The sequence below is a fragment of the Tamandua tetradactyla genome, chromosome 3, assembly GCF_023851605.1.
Source record: "Tamandua tetradactyla isolate mTamTet1 chromosome 3, mTamTet1.pri, whole genome shotgun sequence".
Taxonomy (NCBI): domain Eukaryota; kingdom Metazoa; phylum Chordata; class Mammalia; order Pilosa; family Myrmecophagidae; genus Tamandua; species Tamandua tetradactyla.
This window is the reverse complement of record NC_135329.1, coordinates 53,491,604-53,512,820: the sequence shown is the minus strand read 5'-3', so window position 1 is coordinate 53,512,820 and position 21,217 is coordinate 53,491,604.

Sequence of the window (21,217 nt, the reverse complement as noted above, 5' to 3'; positions counted from 1 at the left end):
ATAAAGAGTTAGAAGAATTATCTTTGAAAAAGAAATGACTGAAAAGATCTGTTTGCAATTACTTTTTTCAGTTAAGGAAAACTCTCCTTAAGAACTAAATACAAAACATCCCAATGGTATTTAATCTGCAGAGTTTGCTACAGAAGAAAAAAAAATTGCAATCCACAAAAACTGCAATCAATTTTTTAAAACCTGATCACTGGGTAGATATGCAAAGCACAGCTGGTAATAAAGGACATACGGCTGGGGCATGTTGACATCTAAACTCTTTTTTTAATTTTGTATTTGAAACCCTATCAGGTATTTTTGATGCAGAAACTGAATATAATTAACTTGTTATGTCTCTTCTTCATTGCAATTATAGTTGAATCAGATAAGCATGTCTGTTGGATGACAAGAAAAGGAAGCATTTACATATTAAGGACCCCTGGTCAAACTCCAGGAAGAGAATTGTACAGTAATAGAGACTGGGGGTGTCACAAATCTTCCAATGGATTTCTTTGGGAAAAGTGGTACCATCTTGGGGATTAGAGCATAAGAAATTATAGTCAACACAGTCCTTAGATGAGATGACTTTTTAATCCAGTAGAGATTAAAGGAATGCCCTAGAATATGCTAGAAGCTGACAGCAGGGCCAGGCTTGGAACCAAGATTTCCCCTCTCCACATTCTGTGACTTTCCCTCCACATTCAACTGGAACATTCTAATCATTGAGTGTATACATAGATGAAACACATGAACGTTTTGTCTCTTCTCTCCAGAGCTTCACAAAAAGCAAAGCAATAAAAATGAAAAAGCGGGAGTTCCTTTCAGATAAGGCCTCTCTGGAGAGCCTTAAGAGTTGGAGAGGGCTGGCTCCTTCTCTGTGGTTTCTCTAATTCATGCTCAGAATATTCTCGGCTCTCAAAGTAAACGATTCTGTACTTTATGGAGGGCCAACTGTTTGGTGCAGGTTTTCATACAGGAATGCCCTCTCCCTGCAGCCCCTGGTCCTGCGTAAATTCTGTAGCTACTGAAGTTAGGGTCTTTCCAATAGTGGCCTCATACTCAGAAGCAGAGGTGTAGGACTCTGGAAAAATCCAGATCTGCCTTGAGTTGGTAGGTTACCTCCAGAGCTCCACAGTTCCACACCGACACCTGGCATTAACTACTCATTAAATATTTACTGAATAATATCTCTGACAGACTTTCTGCTAGATTTTGGGGACTCAACATTTGATTAACATAGTGTCTGCCCTTAAGGGGCTCACAGTCAAAAGAGATCATGACAGATGTGAAACAAACCCCAGTGTATACAGGTGCAAAGCCAAAGTTTTACATCCACCTTTCTTTCTTATGCTTGGCTGATGTGTCATCTAGGGAACAAATAAACCAAAAAACCTTTCATTCCCCAGACTGAGCATATATCAGGAGGAGAGAACCTGGAGAGAAAGAGGCTTGTTTGCAAGCTCATGTTGCACAATTTTTCAATTTTCTACCCCCCATGTACATATATTGAGTATGTTCTATATGAGCAAGCACATGGACTAAACAATTACTACTGACAAAGACTACAGAACAAATTTTAGCTAAAAAAGACAACCCATATACATTAGCTAGCATATCCCCTTTATCAGGAAATACTATCAAAGCAAAACATGTCCATGGTAAAGTATTGAAACATAAAAGCATTTCAAGTTGGGAACTGATGACATCTTCCAGGCACTTCTTATTTTAGAGACAAGAGAACAGAGATCTAAGAGATTAAGAGATTATTCACTGGCTCAGGCTGGGGTTCAGTGTGGTCAGCCTGAGGCTTGTTCCTCCCAACCCTTTTCTCCCAGGCCCATCTTTTTTATTTTACTGCATTCAACTGTATCTTGTTTATTTATTTATTTATTTATTTATTTATTTATTTTTTGTATGGGCAGACAGTGGGAATCAAATGTATCTTGCTTTTTCACTGACAATTTTTCTGCTTTCATTTGTAAGCAGTTCTACCTGGACACAGGTTAACATTTAATGGCATATGGGCATGTGATATATTTCCCTAAGATCACTTCCCCCCAGAAATTGGCCAGGATCTACTCTAAATATACAAATATTCAGGTTTTTAAAAATCTTCATGATGATTCTCTACTACAGGTATTATTATTTTTAATGTCTCCATTTTATGAACAAAAAAACTGAGGCCTTGGGAGAAAAGGAAATTGTCACAGGTCACACATCTAGTAAAAAAAAGACACTACATGTTTTCCTTACTGTTATGAGTTCCTTTAGAACTGGAATTAGAACTTAAATATTTTTTAATACAAGCACAGTACTTGATATAGCAAATGCTCAATTAATGTCCACTGATTGAATGAATGAATTTCTAATGAGACAGGATGTGTTAGATTCAGTTGTCAACTTGGTCAGGTGAGCATACCTAGTCTTGTTGCTGCGGACATAAGCCAATGGTGCGTGAACCTCATCTGTTGCCAATTACATCTGCAGTCTGTTAGGAGGCGTGTCTGCTGCAATGAGTGACATCTGACTTAATTGGCTGGTGCTTAAATGAGAGAACACAATGTAGCACAGCCTAAGCAGCAGCTCGGCATTCCTCATCTCAGCACTTGCAGCTCAGCCCAGGCCTTTGGAGATGCAGAAAGAAGTCACCCCGGGGAAAGTTGTTGGAACCCAGGGGCCTGGAGAGAAGACCAGCAGAGACCATCCTGTGCCTTCAACGTAAGAAAGAACCTCAGTGGAAAGTTAGCTGCCCTTCCTCTGAAGAACCAATGAAATAAATCCCCTTTTATTAAAAGCCAATCCGTCTCTGGTGTGTTGCATTCTGGCAGCTAGCAAACTAGAACACAGGATATGTTTAGATTATTCCAGAGCTTTGTTAAAGATTTGCTTCTAAGAAATTTGGGACAGAATTTCCTTTTACTCAATTACATCTGCTTGTTAATTAAATTACTTGAATGCCCCTACATGCTGCCGCCTTGTTCGGCCGGCCCAGAAAAAAAGAAAAACTCCCATTTTCTTCAGATGAATGGGAGTGGGGAGGGAGAAAAGGGCCCCATTTCCACCCTGGAGGAAAATGTGAGTTCAAAAATTTTCTGAATCTTGCTCCCTGAAAATAAAAGCTATGGGAACCAGCTTGAAATGGAAAGGAAAGGCTAAAAAAAAAAAATACTTTCAAATTTTATGGCACATTAAATTTGGTTCCATGTTTTAAATTTATGTAGGGGTCATGAAGATGGTAACTCTCTTTCCATCTTCCATCCTCCAACTTCCTCAAATTCCTTCCTCAACCTGCTCATTCCAAATGCACAACCAACATGTGCCAAGGCAAATATGAGCTCTGGATTAGCATTTGAACTTCTGGACACTCCTTTGGCCAGTGTTGATAAGGTTATTCAGCTGTGTTCTCCCAGCACAATGGGCACCGTGGTGAATTAGGCCATGAGTTGGTATTTAGACAAATTGAGCAGCATTTTCTCAACTTTCTGGGCCATATGTCCATATGAGAATGGGATAATGAGTGCCTGTGCAGAGGCAGCAGCACTAGACCTAACAACAACAAAAAATAACATTTCCAAACCAGTAAAACTGCAAACACATGAAAGGCAAATATTTCTGAACTGAATTTTACCTCATCTCCATCAGTAGCACCATAATAATAAGAATAGCTATTATGGTCATTATTACAGGAATTCATCATTTTTCTGGTATTGGTGAGAAACAAGGGAGTCCTTATAAAATACTTTTTCAGATAAATGAGATGTTTCATTCTAAATATCAATGAAGATCTTTCTAAAAACTTATCATCTTCTCTTCCTAAGCAGGACTGAAGAAAAAGTAACTATGGGTCTTGCTTTCAGTCCTAAGTAGTTTCTATGACATAGTAGGGACCAGGTACCTACTAAGTATTGTAGAAGGAAAACACAAGCTCCCCTGTCAGTCTTCTCCCTTCACACTGCTTCAAAGCAAGGAAAACAGTCCACTAAGTTTGTCATTGGGTGCTTAGGAAGAATAAGTGGGTTAGGACATCAAGTCATCTCTGGCACATGGTAAGTACTCAGTACGTGTGAGCTATGATTCTGGAGAGATGAGGTTGCTGGCACTCTATCTCTCTTTCTTTTATTAAACCAATTAAATACTATTTATTTGGGGACATTTTAGTATTTACAATGCATTTTCATATCTTGTCAGATATCCATAATGCCCTTGAGAGGTAGACAGGACAATTATCACTACCCCCATTTTATGGATGAGGAAACTGAGGCTCAAGGAGTTTTGCACTTGATCAAGGTCACTTGGCTCAGATATGATGCTGCTTAGACTCAATCCTAGATTCCAAATTCATGTCTTTAAACTGCATTTGTGAGAGCATTTAATTAGATGTTAAAATTGCTGAGCTCTGAAGCTAGTTCCTCCAAAAATGATTTGTGGCTGCTAGTACTCTAACTTCTGGTTAGATAGCATGTCACATTTTCATTGATGTTATTGTATATTTGACATTCAGTCATTTCTATAAGAAATGTTTATTGAGTACACATTATATACTAACTGCTATATTAGATACTAGAGATTTAACAGTACAAAAGTTGGCTTAGGATCAGAGGGGAAGACAAGCAATTAAACAAGAAAATACTGTAACACAATGAATGGTGTGAGAGAGGAAACTTACAGCACAGACTTCTAATCTAGTCTAATGAGGGTACAGGGAAGGCCTCTCAGAGAAGGTAACAGTCCATCAAAAACCTGGAAGATGAATAGCAATTGACAAGTGTAGAAGGAATAATGGCCACACCAGGCTGAAGGAAGAGACAAGAGATGCATTTTGTTAACTAAGGAGACAGATGTAGAGAACGATGGAAAAAAGAGGATAAGAGAGGAGAGGACAGGGGAAGGGAAGAAAGAAGAGAGGGAAGAAGGGAAAAGGGAGGAAGAAAAGAAGGAAGGAAGGAAGGAAGGAAGGAAGGAAGGAAGGAAGGAAGGAAGGAAGGAAGGAAGGAAAGAAGGAAGGGAAGGAGTTAATTATGGCCAAAGCATAGAGTGAGGGTGGGGCTTAGTGGAACACTGAGAGATGAGGTTTATACCAAAGCAGGGTCCAAGTCAGAAAGAGGCTTGAGGCCACCTTTGTGCATTTACACGCATCCCAAGGGCAATGTAGTCCCTTAAAGGGTATCATGCAAAGGGTGATATGGTTAGATTTGTATTTTAGAAGTTCACTCTAGCTCCTGCATGGAGGATGGATTGAAAAAGAAGCATAGACCAACTTGTTGCCTGCCTATTAATTCAAGTTAAAGACTATGGCAACCTGGCCTGGAGTAGGGGCATCAGGGAGGTGGATACAATATAAGGAAATTATAATTAAAAAGATTGGTATCCAATTAAATGTCTGGCAAGGGACAAGGCAAAGTCAGGGAAGATTCATTTTTCTGGCTTTGCAGGTAGCACAGAGACAAAATTTGTAATGAATTATGCTGTAGTAACTACAGGAACAAAAGTGAAAAAGAAAGAGCACAGGAGTGAGAATTAGATTCCATTGGGTTTTTAATGAACTTGTAAGTGCATATTTGAATAATATTTCTAAGTTTTATGTGTTAACTTGTCTCATTCATACAATTAATCTCTAATGGTCCTGTATGGACTTCTTAGTGGGGAATTTGATTTGGAATTATCATTAAAATAACTCCCTATTGTAATAATTGTTTATATGTTCTTTCCTAACTGAATTTTCTCAGGTGCATATGATATGCTGAAGGATAAATGTCAACTGAACTGAGATAGAAACATATAGTAGACAGGGAAAATTGTAGGCAAGAATTTATTGGGAAAAGGACAATTTCCCTTGGAAGGAATTATTTAAAATGTCTTATAGGACTTCCTGAAAATATGCATCAGAAAACAGATTAGTGCAAAGAACAAAAGTAATTTAGCCCATATGTGCAAGAGGACAGTATGGTATAGTAAAGTGAAAGAAACATGGGGTTTGGAAAGACAAAAGTTTTAGTTTTAGTTTTGCCTCCATCATGATATGATCGTATACAAGTCATACAATTTCTCTCTCAGTTCCCACATCTATAAAATAGAGATAACATTAGGATTAAAATTTTAAAATTATATATAAAGTAGTACCTGATACAGAATATGCTCTTTAATATCTAATAAGTAAAAACTTCATATTATTAGTTTTTAAAAACTTTAGATGTCAGTAGCAAGTCCACTTTAAGATCATGGGGCCACTGTGCGATGATTCTTATGAACATAAGAAGAAAATAAACACAGCAAAACCCTTCCTTAAGAGTGGAAACTTCTCAAACCTAACCCCAAGCCAAAAAAAAAAAAATTTATTTTGGAAAGTTTCTTTAAAATATCATCAGGCTATTGTTTCTGGGATTTGAGTTTGATTTGGTTTGAATTATAGCAGTATGGGATAAATACTGTAAATAAATAACAGAGATACCCTTTAATTTCTGAGCTGAGGAAAAAAAGTACAGTCTGTGCTAGGATTGTAAACAACAGCTATGTTTCCAGATAGAGTTACTAAAGAGCAGACCTCTTCTAATAGTCCCAGTGTGAAAATCAGGCCATGGAGGAATATTCCAATAGTGCCTGGCTCATCTGCAGTCAAAAATGAGTCATTGCAAATCTGCAAGTGAAGAAGTTATTATGACATGCAAATGTGTCACTGCTTCTCTTAAGGAACTATAAAATCACTGGCGGTCTCCATTTGGATTCATTGATTGCTGAAGCTGGAAGGGACGTTGGCTGTCATCAGGCATGGACCCCTCCTTGGTATTGTTACAGTCACACAATGAGTTACTCACAGATGCCATAGTGCTGTCCTTTGATTTTACAGTTTACAAAGGGATCCCCTTTATATGATCACATCAAAACTTCAGAGACCTTAAGTCACCCACGTACTTACAGTACACCCTCATTTTGATCAAATTTAGCTTATATATAGTATTTACAACTTTAATATGTACCATGTAATAATTGCCTATGATGGTAAGGTTCATGTGTCAACTTGGCCAAGTGATGGTGCCCAGTTGTCTGGCCAAGCAAGCACTCGTCTGGCTGTTACTGCAAGGACATTTTGTGGACATAAATCATCAGCCAGTTGATTGAATGCATGGCTCATTACATCTACAATCAACTAAAGGGAGGGTCTTCTGCCACAAGAGACATTTAATCCAATGATTTGAAGGCTTTTAAGTGAGAGATGACTTCAGCAGTAGAAGACAGAACTTTGGTCCCTACTTCAGCCAGCCAATCTCTCCTGGAGAATTCATTGAAAATCTTCATTGGATTTGCCAGTTTACAGTCTGCTTTATGGAATTTGGACTTGTGCATCCCTGCAGATGTATGAGACACTTTTATGAAATCTCGTAGCATCTACAAATATCTCCTGTTAGTTTTATTTCCCTAGAGAGCCCTATTATACTGCCCTAATATATTCTGCCATTTGATCCATTTGAAATTATTCCCATTTTACAAGTGAGGGAATGGAGACCTTGCATGTTGAAGTGAGTTGCTTGCCTCTCACAACACGGATGGTAGTACTAAGAAAAGATTTGAACACCTATCTTTTTGTTTGGAAGCCTAGTAGTTTTCTTGCAATTTCATGCTGTCTCCTACTTAAAAAAAAAAAAAAAGGAAAAAAGGAGGAGGAGGAGTAGGAGAAGGACAGGAAGAAGTCTAGGAGAAGGAGGAGGACTAGAAGAGAAGGCCTAGGAGAAGGAGATGGTCTAGGAGAAAATGGAGGGCTAACAGAAAGGTCTAGGAGTAGAAGGAAGGCTAGGAGGAGGAGGAGAAGGAGGAAGAGGTGGAGGGGGAAGAGGTGGAGGAGGGAGAGGGGGAGGAGGGACAGGCGGGGGAGGAGGAGGTTTCCTTACCAGTAAGGAAACATGTTGAAAACCTATGGTAAATAATTGAGGATGAAAATACTCTGTGGCCAAGAATAGAAGCTGAATTTAGCATTTTTAGTGGTGTTTTCTCCCCTTCAATTTCTGGAAAGCCATTTGCTTTAATTTATGAACTCCTGACCTAGATGCCAAATCAGGAAACAATGGCTTCTTTGAGGATTCGCAAACTTTTTATCCACTCAGAAGTGGCTCCCACTTCCAGACAAAGATTAAATGAAGGGAAAAGTGACAGCCAAGGAGGTTCAAACCATGGATGAGGATCAGGGCCTGGCATTCTCTGATTTCCCCTACTAGCATCTATATAGGTGGGGCGGTAATGGATGGGCAAATAAGGTGGTCCCTTGCCAGCTGGAAATGAGGAGTTCCTGGGGTCCGTTCCTTCCATCAGTCATTCCTGGGGTCTGCTGGAGTCAGCCACAGCGTAATAACGCAAATGATCTTGGAAAGCTGATGGGTGCTTTGTTTGATTGGGACTGATGGTGAAGGAAGCTCCAGAGGAATCCCAAGAGAGCCCAGGATCAAAGTCTGACCAGAACTCAGACTAAGGTAGAAAACAAGACTTCCTTTGCCTGGAGATTCCTTTAATTATCAGGCATTTGTGTGAAGCTGGTTTCTTTAAAGTCACGTGTAAGTATGAAAGTATGGTAAGCTGTAATATGGAAGGAAACATCTTGTTTACAAATGTCAGGCAGTAATTAGCATAGAGAAGGAACCACAACTGCTGGCTTTTGTTAGTTGGAAACCTCAGCCCTTTCTTGTGGCTGTGCTTTAAGAGGCAAAGTAGACATGGAGACTCTGAAACCAGTTCATAAATAGTTGATTTCATATTTTAAAATCTTGCACTAAAACTGTCACCCCCTCTTGTGGATCACAGATGGTGAAGAACTAATTTGTTACTGTTTGATAACTGCTTTTATGTATCAAAGCTCTTATTTACTACTCTGTGGGGGGAAATAACAGCCTAAGAGAAATTGTGTGTTTTCTTTCCATTTTTCTTTAACCGCTAGGCTTCTTATTTTTCACACTAACTTGTTTCTTATTTGAAATATAAAATTGTAGGTCTTTTGCATATGCTGGCTTGATTGGACCCCCATTTTTTTAGGGAAGGGGATTGGAAGACCGCTCCTCCTAGTATAGACCAGCAGGTCCCTTTGTTGATTATTTTTAATGCCCCAGTGCTATGAAATAACATTCAGGCCAGTTTCTCTTTTCTCGGTCCAGTCACAAAATATTTCTAATTAAATATGCAAATTGTAGCTTTGTTTTTGAAAACTGTCAGGGAAATGTATGAAAGTATAAGAACAGTCACAAGATGGTTCCAGAGCAGATGCTTTTAGTACCCAGGCAAAACTGTTTTCCTTTAGTCACTCATTCACTCACTCATTCATTCATTCATTTTGTATTTTACTCACTTTTTCATTCAATCAGCCAGTTGATAACTTTTTTCCTTTGTGACATGATAATTTAGCCAAATCAGATCTTCAGTGTAGGAATGTGGAGGCTGATTTTGATACATATTCTGCCACCATTACCTCTACTCAAGTCACTAATGTGTCCTGTGCATGAACTTAGAAGAAAATTTAACAATTAGCTAGCTCAGAGGTCAGCAAACTGTATCATGAGCTAGAATGATTTTTTGTATTTTTAAATGATTGAAAAAAATCAAGAAAAGAAGATTTATTGACATGTGAAAATCATATGATATTCAAATGTCAATGTTGTTGGAACACAGCCACATCTATTCTTTGCCATATTGTCTGTGGCTGTCTTGTGCCACAATGGTAGAGTTGAGTAGTTGTGACAGAGACTGTACCTGGCCTGCAAAACCTAAAATATTTACCATTCTTTCTGACTCTTCTTCAGTCAACCAAATGATTGAATTACCTGAATTATGTGACATCCACTACACCATGAGAAAGAATGTGAATTGCACACACAGTTATGAGTCAGATGTATAGAAACCATCCTGACAAACTGTGTGTATGTGTCTATCTGTATAATTGCACATAGGTTGGGGTGGCTGTGGAGATGGGGTACCAAAAGGGTGGATGCTTATAATTAATAGTTCAACCTCTGTGGGAAACACCAAAGAAACAACCAATAAACCAAACAAATCAACAAACAAAATTTAAGAGACAGTGTGAGGTAGTCCTTGAACCAAAATTCACCCATTTTACCCATCCCATTTCTTCCCATTACTTACAAAAACAAGTCTGAGCAATAGAACCAAAATAAATGCACCCTAGACATTACAGCTCATCTACAATGGTACCCAAACTATAAACCTCCATGCATTAAAAATAAGTTCTTTCCATACTGGACAGGTAGAGAGCTGAGCTCCAAAATTGAGAAGGCAGACTGGCTGAGAGGAAATTAGAACCGCGCAACGGGTAAGAGCTGGGGGCAGGTGGCATCAACATAAGTAAGAGTGGCAGTCAGAGTAGGGTAAAGGGTATAGAAGACAGGCACTTCTATAAAAGGATCTATCAGTCTAGTAAATTTAGGGGCAAAGTCTTGAAGTGACATTACCTAGAGTAGAGCTAATGAGCTATCAGATTCAGGGTACATGCAAAATTTACATTCATTCATTGAGCATTTACTGTTGCAAGGACTGTGGTAGGTGCAGGGGATAAAAAGGTGCCAGTGGCATTATCCTTATTCTTAATATAGGAAAATATCATTCAATACAATCTGATAAATAAATCTGGTAGCAAAAGGCCCTGTGTATTATTTAGCCTCATCTTCATCACTTCCCCCTCACTAACTGAGCACCAATCACGCTGCCCAAGGTCGTGTCTTGCCTCAGAGGCTTTGTACATTCTACCCTGTTTGCATAGACAGATACTCTTTTCCCACACTGATTTTATCTGTTAATTCTTTTTTTTCAGATTTTATATTAAATAAAATTTTATCAGAGGAGACTTCAAGATTCCCAGACTAAATTAAGACTGCCTTTTTTCTTTTCTTTGATACAAGCACTTAAAGTTTCTAATTTTATTATTATTAGTGCTATTATTTCATTGATTGTCCTCACACACTCTTCTGTAAGATCTGTGAAAGCAAAAATAAAGTTGTTTTGTTCGTCATCATATTTCCCAGTGCCCAGCAGAGTGCTGGTAAGTTGAATGAGTATTTGAATGTGTGTATTGGGTCTTTCCTTCAAGCCTTACTGGGTTCTGGGAACGTTGTTAAGTGCTATATAGATAATATGGCATGTAGTGCTCCATGATCAAGTATTATTCTCATTTTACAGAAGGGACAATATAGATTCTGTCTAGAATGGTTTCAATCCCAATTCTGACTCCATATTTCTTACTCTTTATGCTGTTTCAGTTTGCTAAAGCTGCTAGAATAGAATATACCAGAAATGGACTGGCTTTTAACAATGGAGATTTATTAGCTTACAATGTACAATTCTAAGGCCATGAAAATTTCTAAATTAAGGCATCAACAGAAGGATGCCTTCTCTGAAGAAAGACTGCTGGCATCTGGGACACCTCTGTCACATAGGAAGGCACATGGCCGATATCTGTTGGTCCTTCTCTTCTGTGTTTCATTGCTTTCAACATCTGGCTTCAGTGGCTCTCTCTCTGAGGTTCTGTAGGTCTTCTCTTAGTGTCTCCAGGGCTTTTCTCTATGACCTTCTACTAAATTCATCATTTGGCTTCTCTGGAGTTTTTTTCTATAAGCTTTCTGGAGTTTTCTATCTTTTATCCTCTCATAAAGGACTCCAGTAAAAGGAATAAGCCCATCTGGAACGGGCTGTGTCACATCTCAGTTGAAATAACCTAACCAAGATGTTCCACCTACAACAGGTCTGCACCCACAAGAATGGATTAAAAGAACGTGGCCTTTTCTGGTGTACATAACAGCTTCAATCTACCACATATGCTTATTTCACAGATAAGGAAATTGTGTGTAATGCATCACGATTCAAATCAATTCCCACTGGGAAAGGAAAGTGCCATAGAAAATATTTTATTTTATGCGCAAAAAGGTTTTCTCAGCATGTTTTATCAACATAATCATAGCCACATTATCATCATTAAGACATGAAAGAAGAATACACAATTGAGAGGCTCTCCTTTCCCTTCTCAGTCACTCAAGATCTAAATGGTAAATGGAATTTTAAGCTGTGTTTTGCTCTACTTTTAATCATGTTTCCTCTCTTGAATAATCACAAGATGCTAGAGTGTTAGAAACTATATTAGAGAGAATCTAGCACCGCCTGCTCATTTGTCACGCCCAGAAATAAGAGGTGGCTCCTCCCAGTCCTAAAGCCGTTGATAGGCTTAGATCTACAGAACAAATCTCCCTCCTGCAGGGTTTGCTCCCATGTCCCCTTCCTGTCTTCCCTAATTTCAAAACACAAAGGGAAGTTTCTTTGATTTTTCCAATATGGAAGAATCAATTATCCACTGACACCTTCATCATGTCATATTTTCAGATTTGGGATTTTAAATGCATTTTTCATGACATTTTAAAAGCTATTCCTCCCACTTGGTTGTTTTCCCATGTTAGACTTTGTAGCATGGATCATACAGAACCAAGAAAACGGATAGTACATGTCACTCTTTGGAAAATGCACATGCCTCATAACTATTGGAATGCATGCTTCACACATGCATCAGCAGATGTTGGGTGGCTGTTCTGCTCATAGCTTACACTGTCATTTGTTCCGTGTCCAAGTGAAGTTCACGGAGTTACATAATATTATGAAGCCATTAAAAATGAATACAAACAGATCAATAATTCAACATATAGTTTCAGCATGTTCATTATCCTTCATTGGAATGGAAGGTGATGATGATGATGATTGCAGTTATGACCATTAAACAACAGATATTAGAGGTACTTTCAAGCTGACAAAGTCCCTTTGTAATTCATTTTTCTCAAGAAATGATCACAATGACTCTTCCTGTTAGTATTATTAACCCATTATGCAGGTGAAGAAATAGAGGTGCAGAGAGTTTATGGAACATCCCCAAATATCATACAATAAATAAGTGAAGGAACCAGGGAAATTCTGATGTGTTGTCTTTTAAGGAGTAGAAGGACATTTTTTCTGGCATTTAAAACATCTGTATATCTGCTCCCTAATTTATAAAATCACACAATATGAGAGAAAATCTACAACAGAATTGCCCTAGCAAAAGATTTATAATATTACTTAAATTCAGAATGAAATGTAAAGAATGACCATATATTTGCCTGGGAAAATCTCAGTTTACACCTGTGTCCCTAAATGATTGATAATAGTTCCTCCCTTTCAGTTTTAAATGTACCCATGTTTCAACAGTATGTCATATAATCATGAGGTCACACTGGCTATGAAGGGCTGAGTAGTCTTAGTTGAGGGAAGGGAAAGGAAAGAGGAGGAGAGTAGGAGTACTTGAAAGGGATCGAGTAAAGAAATACCCAGTTAATTTAGGCTGGAAGTCTGGGAGGCTCATGTTGTCTTCTAAGTTTTTCTTAAGGCTGGTTCTGAAGTTTTCTAGGAACAAGTAACATTCCACACCAGTCAATCTTGGTGACATATTTCTGGATGGTGTTTGGGCTTCACACTGCATCTAGAGTCTCCTCACCCAGCCCCAGTATGCGTGCTATCCCTCTCTAGGAGTTACATCAGATCCCGTCATGCCTCCCTGTCCACCTCCAACCATCCCCAGATTTGCTCACATTGTGTGAATAAATACATCCCTTCTCTCTGCTCCACAACATCCTTCCTCTTCTGTACCCAGGACATCTCCTGGATGGGCTAGTTCAAGGGCATCCTATAGATGTCCTTCATGAAGCATCACATTTTTTACAATCTGCTGCCAAAGTCAGATTCACGGGAGAGGCTCTGACTGCTCTTAGGCAAGATTAGATTCCCCACCCACTCATAAGCAGAGACCCATATTTGGATAATAGTTTCTAAATATTTCCTCCCATTGTGTAGGTTGTCATTTTACTTTCATGACAAAAGACTTTGAGGAACAAAAGCTTTTAATTTTGATGAGGTCTCATTTATCTATTTTTTTCTCTTTAGTTGCTTGTGCTTTAGTATAAAGTCTAAGAATCTTTGTCTAACAGAAGGTCCTGAGGATGCTTCTCTAAGTTTTCTTCCAGGAGTTTGATAGTTCCAGCTCATATAATAAGGTCTAGATACAGAAAGTTTCTAAAATCCCCTTGCTCAAGTTCATTCCACTCCTGAGACTCACCTATACTTAGTTTTCTGAGGCAACACTAAACTGTCTTCAACAGTAGCTGCATGATTTTACATTGCCACCAGTAATGAATGAGTGTTTCTATTTCTCCACATCTTCTCTAACACTTGTTATTTTCCAGTTTTTAATGACATCCATTCTAATGGATGTGAAATGATACCTCATTGTGACCAGGATTTGTATTTCCCTAATGGCTAATGATATTGAGCATCTTTTCATGGGCTTTCTGGCTATTTGTATATCTTCCTTGGAGAGAGGTCTGTTCAAGTCTTTTGCCCATTTTTTTTAACTGGGTTGTCTTTTTATTGCTGAGTTGGATTTATTTATATATTCTGGATAAGAAACCATTATCAGCTATGTAGTTTTCAAATATTTTCTCCCATTGTGTAGGTTGTCATTTTACTTTCATGACAAAAGCCTTGAAGGAACAAAAGCTTTTAATTTTGATAGGGTTTCATTTATCTATTTTTTTTCCTTAGTTGCTTGTGGTTTAGTATAAGTCTAAGAATCTTTCCTAACAAAAGGGCCTGAGAATGCATCTCTAAGTTTTCTTCCAGAAGTTTGATAGTTCCAGCTCATATAATAAGGTCTGGATCCATTTTTAGTTGATTTTTGTATATGGTTTGAGGAAGCAGTCCTCCTTTTTCTTGTGAAATGGAGATCCAGTTTTCCCAGTGCTAGTTATTGAAGAGACTATTCTTTCCCAATTGAGTGGTCTTTGCCACCTTGTCAAAAATCAATTGACCTTGAATGTGAGGATTAGTTTCTCAGCTTTCAGTTCTATCAATTGTTCTATATGTCTATGCTTGTGTCAATACCATGGTGTTTTTACTACTGTGGCTTTGTTTTAAGTTTTAATGTGAGGAAGTGAGAGTCCTCCAACTTCATTCTTCTTTTTCAAGATTGCTTTGGCTATTCAGGGCCTCTTATTCCTCCATACAAATTTAAGAATTGGCTTTTCTATTTTTGCAAAGAAGATTATTGGAATTTTGATTAGGATTGAATTAAATCTGTAAATGTGGATAGTATTGAAATATAAATGATATTACTCTTCTAATCCATGAACATGGAACGTCCTTCTGTTTATTTAGGTCTTCTTTAATTTCTTTTAGCAATATTTTGCAGTTTTATGTGTTGTGAATAGATTTTTCAAAAATTTCTTCTTTAGATTGTTCATTGCCTGTGTATAGAAACACTATTGAGTTTCAATGATGATCTTGTATCTTGTGACTATGCTGAATTCATTTATTAACGCTAGGAGCTGCATTGTGGATTTTTCAGGATGTTTTGTTTTTAGGATCATAACACATATAAATAAGGAAAACTTCACTTCTTTTCCAAATTGATGCCTTCTATTTCTTTTTCTACCCTAATTGCTCTGGCAAGAATTTCTAATCCAATGTATAATTGTTGTGACAGTGTGCTTCCTTGTCTTGTTCCTGATCTCAGAGGGAATGCTTTCAATCATTCACCATTAAGTAGAACATTAGCTGGGGGCTTTTCATATATACTTTTTCATGTTGAGAAAGTTTCCTTCTATTCCTAGTGTTCTAAGGTTTTATATCAAGAAAGGTGTTGTATTTTGCTAAATGCCTTTTTTTTTTTGCATCAATTAAGATGATCATGTGCTTGTATTCACTTCATTCTATTAATGTGATATATTGCATTAGTTGATTTTCTTAGGTTGAAACTTCCATACCAGGGATATATTCCCGACTTGCTCATGGTGTATAATTCTTTGACTTTAATGTTGTATATGGTTTTCTAGTATTGTGTTGAAGATTTTTGAGGATTTTTGTTGAGGATATACTGTTCTGTAGTTTTGTTTTCTTATGGCATCTTTATCCAGCTTTGATATAAGGGTGATGTTGGCCTCAGAATTATTTAGGAAATGTTCCCTCTTCTTCAAAATTTTTAAAGAATTTGAGCATAATTAGAGTTAAGTCTATCTGCAATATTGGGTAGAATTCCCATGTGAAGCCATCTAGTCTTGGGCTTTTCTGATTTGGGAGGTTTTTGACTACTGAATCTCTTTATTTGTAATTGACTTTTTGAAATCTGTTTTTCATGGTCAGTGTAGGTAGTTTGTGTGTTTTTAGAATTTACTGAATTCATCTAGGTTATCTAATTTATTGGCATACAGCTCTTCTTAGTACCTTCTTATTGTTCTTTCTATTTCAGCAGGGTCAGTAGTAATGTCCCCCACTTTTATATCTTTTTTTTTTCTTTTTCTCAACCTCTCTCTTATTTCTTTGTCATTCTAGCTAAATATTTGCTTGTTTTATCAATCTTCTCAAAGAAACAATTTTTAGTTTTGTTGATTCCTTTTATGGAATTTTTTTGCTTTCTATTTCACTTTGTTATTTCCTTCCTTCTACTTGCTTTGGATTTATATTGCTCTTCTTTTTCTAGTTCTTCCAGTTTTCAGATTAGGTCTCTGACTTTAGGTCTTTATTCTTTATTAATGAAAACATTTATGACTATAAATTTCCCTTTCAGCACTGCCTATGCTGCACCTCATAAGTTTTTTTTCGCATGGGCAGGCATCAGGAAGTGAACCTAAATCTCTGGCATGGCAGGTGAGAATTCTGCCACTGAACCACCGTCACACCACCTATAAGTTATCCCATAAGTTTTTGTATATTACATTTTTATTTTCATTTGTCTCAAGATATTTCCTAATTAAAAAAAAATTTTTTTTAACATGGACAGGCACTGGGAATTGAACCTGGGCCCTCTGGCATGGCAGACAAGCATTCTTGCCTGCTGAGCCACCATGGCCCACCCTAATTAAAAATTTTTAAACCCATTTGGTGTTCAAAAGTATGTTGCTTAATTGTCATGTATTGGTGAATTTTTCTTTTCTCCCAATGTTATTGATTTCTAGCTTCATTCTGCCTGTGAACATAAAATATATATTGTATGATTTCAATATTTTTGAAGTTATTGAGATTTGTTTTATAACACTACATATGATCTATCCTGGATGTGCCAGTTTGGAAGTATTATATACCCCAGAAAAGCCATGTTTTAATCCTGATTCAGTCTTGTGGAGATGCCATTTCTTTTAATCCTGATTCAATACTGTAGATGGAAACTTTTGATGAGATTATATCCAGGGAGATGTGACACACCAAATTGTGGTGTGAACTTTTGATTAGATGGAGACTTGACTCTACTCATTCTAGGTAGGTCTTGATTCGTTTACTGAGAGCCTTTAAAAGAGGAAAGATTTTGAAGAGAGTTAGAAATTACAGAGCTAACAGAAACTTCAGAGCAGCGCTGGCACAGATGCTGACATTCGAATAACAGAGACACAGATATTTGGAGATGTTGGAGTCCAGCAGATAGCATGAGATGCTAAGCAAGCCAGAACCTGGAGAGAGTCAAGGGAAGCCAAGAGATGATGGCCAGCCATGGAGAAGCAAAGTGAGGAACCCATCCCCCACCCCCCATTAACAGAGGCTGAAAGCAACTGAGCCCAGGATCAAGTGACAAGCAGACGCCAGCCACATGACTAACCAGCTGACAGAGGTATTCCTGGCTCATCGACCTTCATTGAATTAAAGTATCTATTCTTGCCTTAGTTTGAATATTTTTATAGGCTTAGAACTATAAATTTGTAACTTATTAAATTCCTCTTGTAAAAGCCATTCTAGTTCTGGTATATCATATTCTGGCAGCTTACAAACTAAAACAGATTTTGGTACTGAGAGTGGGGCACGGCTGTGCTTTGCAAATACCAGACATGTTGGAATAGCTTTCTAAATGGGTAAGGGGAAGATTATGGAAGAGTTGTGAAGAGCTTGATAGAGAAAGCCTAGAATGCTTTGAAGAGACTGTTTGTAGAAATGTGGACTCTAAAGTTACCTCTGATGAGGCTTTGGACAGAAATGATGAACATAATTTGACGTGTTCAAACTGGAAGAAAGTCATTCATTGTGGATGGAAGGCAGAATTTGAGAGTAATGAACTTGGATATTTAGTAGAAGAAATTTCCAAACTAAATGTAGTCTGGTTGCTCCTTGGAGCTTATAATAAAATGCAAAAGTTGAAAACTAAACTCTTGGGTACAAGGAAACAGAAATTGGTGTTATAGAACATGGGATTCCATTGAATAAGGCCCCATGTGAAGATCCAAGCATGGAAGTAGTCAGCCATTCCAGGACAAGCAAGGATTGGAGATGGAGTTATCCAGAAAGGGTTTGTGGAAAGTCTTTTTGTCTGATGGGCAATATCCCAGTGTACTGCTAGAAAACCAACAAGAGTGCTGTGGGACCTGTAGAAATGGAGCAACTCCAAGTCTCAACTTAAATGGACAGAAAAGGGACAAAGTGAAGTAAAAATATCTTCAGAGGCAGAACAATGGAGGTTAAGGTCTGGAGCCAGGAAATGTTGGGCCAAGAGAGTGGACTTAACCATACACATGGAAAGGGTGTTTGCTCCAGAAGTAGAGGGTGGGCCTTCTGCTTTGTTGTGCAGGAAGAGTTGTGCCACCTCAGGCCTTGGAGAGAATGGCGTGCATGTCAGGGATTTGAGGAGCTGCCACACCATTGTTCTGGAAGGCTTGGGCTTGTACCTCAGAGATGGCAGAGATCTCAGGTGTTGCTCTGATGTATAGAGAGGGTGAAGCCAAGAAAAATGTGGTCCTGCCCAATGAACTCCAATGTTGCAACACATTTGGAGAGAGAGCAAGATTGCTGCTTAAGCCCTTGGAAAAAGTGACACTGCCACTTTCTAAAGACCCAAGGATAAATGACTCTCAGACTTTGAAATCCAATGGAGTTTGCCATGCAAATTTGCAGAACTATTTAGGTCCAGTGACCCCTGTTTTCCTTTTGGAAATGGAAACATGTATTCTATGACTGTCCTTTCTTTGTATATTGGCAGCATATAACTTGTTCTGAGTTTCACAGGGCCAGAGCCAGAAGAAAATTTCAGCCTAGAACAGACTATACCTGTAACAGACTTTGATGAGATTTTGCAGTGGTTTTAACTTTGTATTGTATTTATATTGTTACTGAAATAGGTTAAGGCTTCTGATACTATGATGGACTGAATGTATTTTATATATGGAAAAAAAGATGTCTTTTGGGGGATCCAGAGGGTGGAACGTGCTAATTTCAAAGTAATATGCACCCCAGAAAAGTCATGTTCTAATCCTGATTCAATCTTGTAAAGACAGTCATTTCTTTTAACCCTGATTCAATATTGTAGGTAGAAATTTCTGATTAGATTATATCCAGGGAAATGTGACACATGAAATTGTGGGTGTGACCTTTGGTTTGATGGAGATGTGGTCCACCCATTCCAAGAGGGTCTTTATTTGATCTTTAGTGTTGTACCATATTGAGTGTCTTCTCATTTCTATCTTGACATTTTTCATCTATTTTACTTGTGGGCACCATGGAGTTAAAATTTAACATACTAAATTTATAACACTCATATATGGTTTGTTACCAACTTAACTGCTATAGCATGCACATATATATATACTTTTCTTATACCTCTCTGTTCCTTTACCATTTTTGGTAGTCGTACCACTTATAGTTTCATGCATTGTGTATCTGAAACCATAGATTTTTCACTTTTCATTTGCATTTTAGCACATGTACAAAGTAAGAAGTGGAGTTTCATACCAAACAATGCAATAATACTGGCACTTATAATTACCCAAATAGATAACTGTACAGGTCTGTATTTTTCTAAGCTTCTTTGAACCACTGTCTAGTGTCCATTCTTTTCAGTTTGAAGAGTTCCTTTCAGCACTGTTTGTAGGGCAGGTCTAGTGGAGATGAACTCCCTAGGTTTTTGTTTATCTGAGAATGTCCTAATTTCTCCCTCATTTTAAAAGAGAATCTCACTAGATATAAATTCTTGGCTGGCAGTTTTTTTCTCTCAGCACTGTAAGTATTGCTGAGATACTTTCTTGTCCTCAGGGTTTCTAGTGAAGATCAGGACTCAATCTAATTCGGGCTCGCTTTTATGTAGCAAATTCCTTTTCTCTTGCACCTTTCAGAACTCTTTCCTTTGCATTTTTAGTGTAAGTGGTATATGACAGGGTGCATTTTTCTTCATGTTTATCCTATCTGGTGTTCTTTGAGGTTCATGGATGTGCATATTCACATCTTTTGTTAATTTTTGGAAATTCTCTGTCATTATTTCTTTGAATATTCCAGCTGACACTTTCTTTCTTTTTTTCTCCCTCTGAGACTCCCATAACGTACACATTGATGCACTTAATGGTGTCTCAGAGATATTTCAGGCTATTTTCCCTTTGAATGTTTTTCTTTCTGTTCCTCAGCCTGACTCATTTCAAGTGTCTTGTCTTTAAGTTCACTGATTCTTTCTTCTATCAGATTAATTCTGTTCTTGAAAACCTCCTTGGCATTTTTTCACTTCAATCATTGTGTTTTTCAACTCCATTAATTCTGTTTGCTTCCTTTTAAATATTTTGCTCTGAGCACTACATAGAAAGAGAAAGACTTATTTTATATATTCCTTCTTGTAACTTCTTATCAGGAAGTACCAATGTGGATAGTTTTCACCAAAAAAAGAATAAACCGCCTTTCTATGGTACATTTGGTCTATGAAACTGTAACACATGTATATCTTGAATATATGGAACAATTTCTGTATGTTCCTCGAATATGTTTATATTCTAACATGGGAAACAGATGTGAATATATAAAGGGAAGAGATGTCTTTCTACGAAGCCAAAAACTATGCAAGAAATGTTTAAAATGGTTACAAAATTGCTATTGTATGCCATGATGGAGGACTCCATGCCTGCACTTTTCTTCAGGACACCTTATATATGACTCCAGAGACCATATTGACTGGCTGTCTCACGTCTTCATCCCCTGACCAGTATTGCCTCCTGAGCATTGCATCATGATGGCTTCTGAGTTCGATGCTGTAGTTCTCCTCCCCTGGCAGAGATTGTATGACTTTGAAGGTATCATTTTCATTTAAGTGGAGGATTTAGAATATGCCAGGTCAAAGCACAATTTGCCAACGTTTTAAAATTATACACAAATAAGGTCTGAATATCTGCTCAGAAACAGGAAAAGGGTCATTTAAACAATTTAAATGCTATTAACTTGC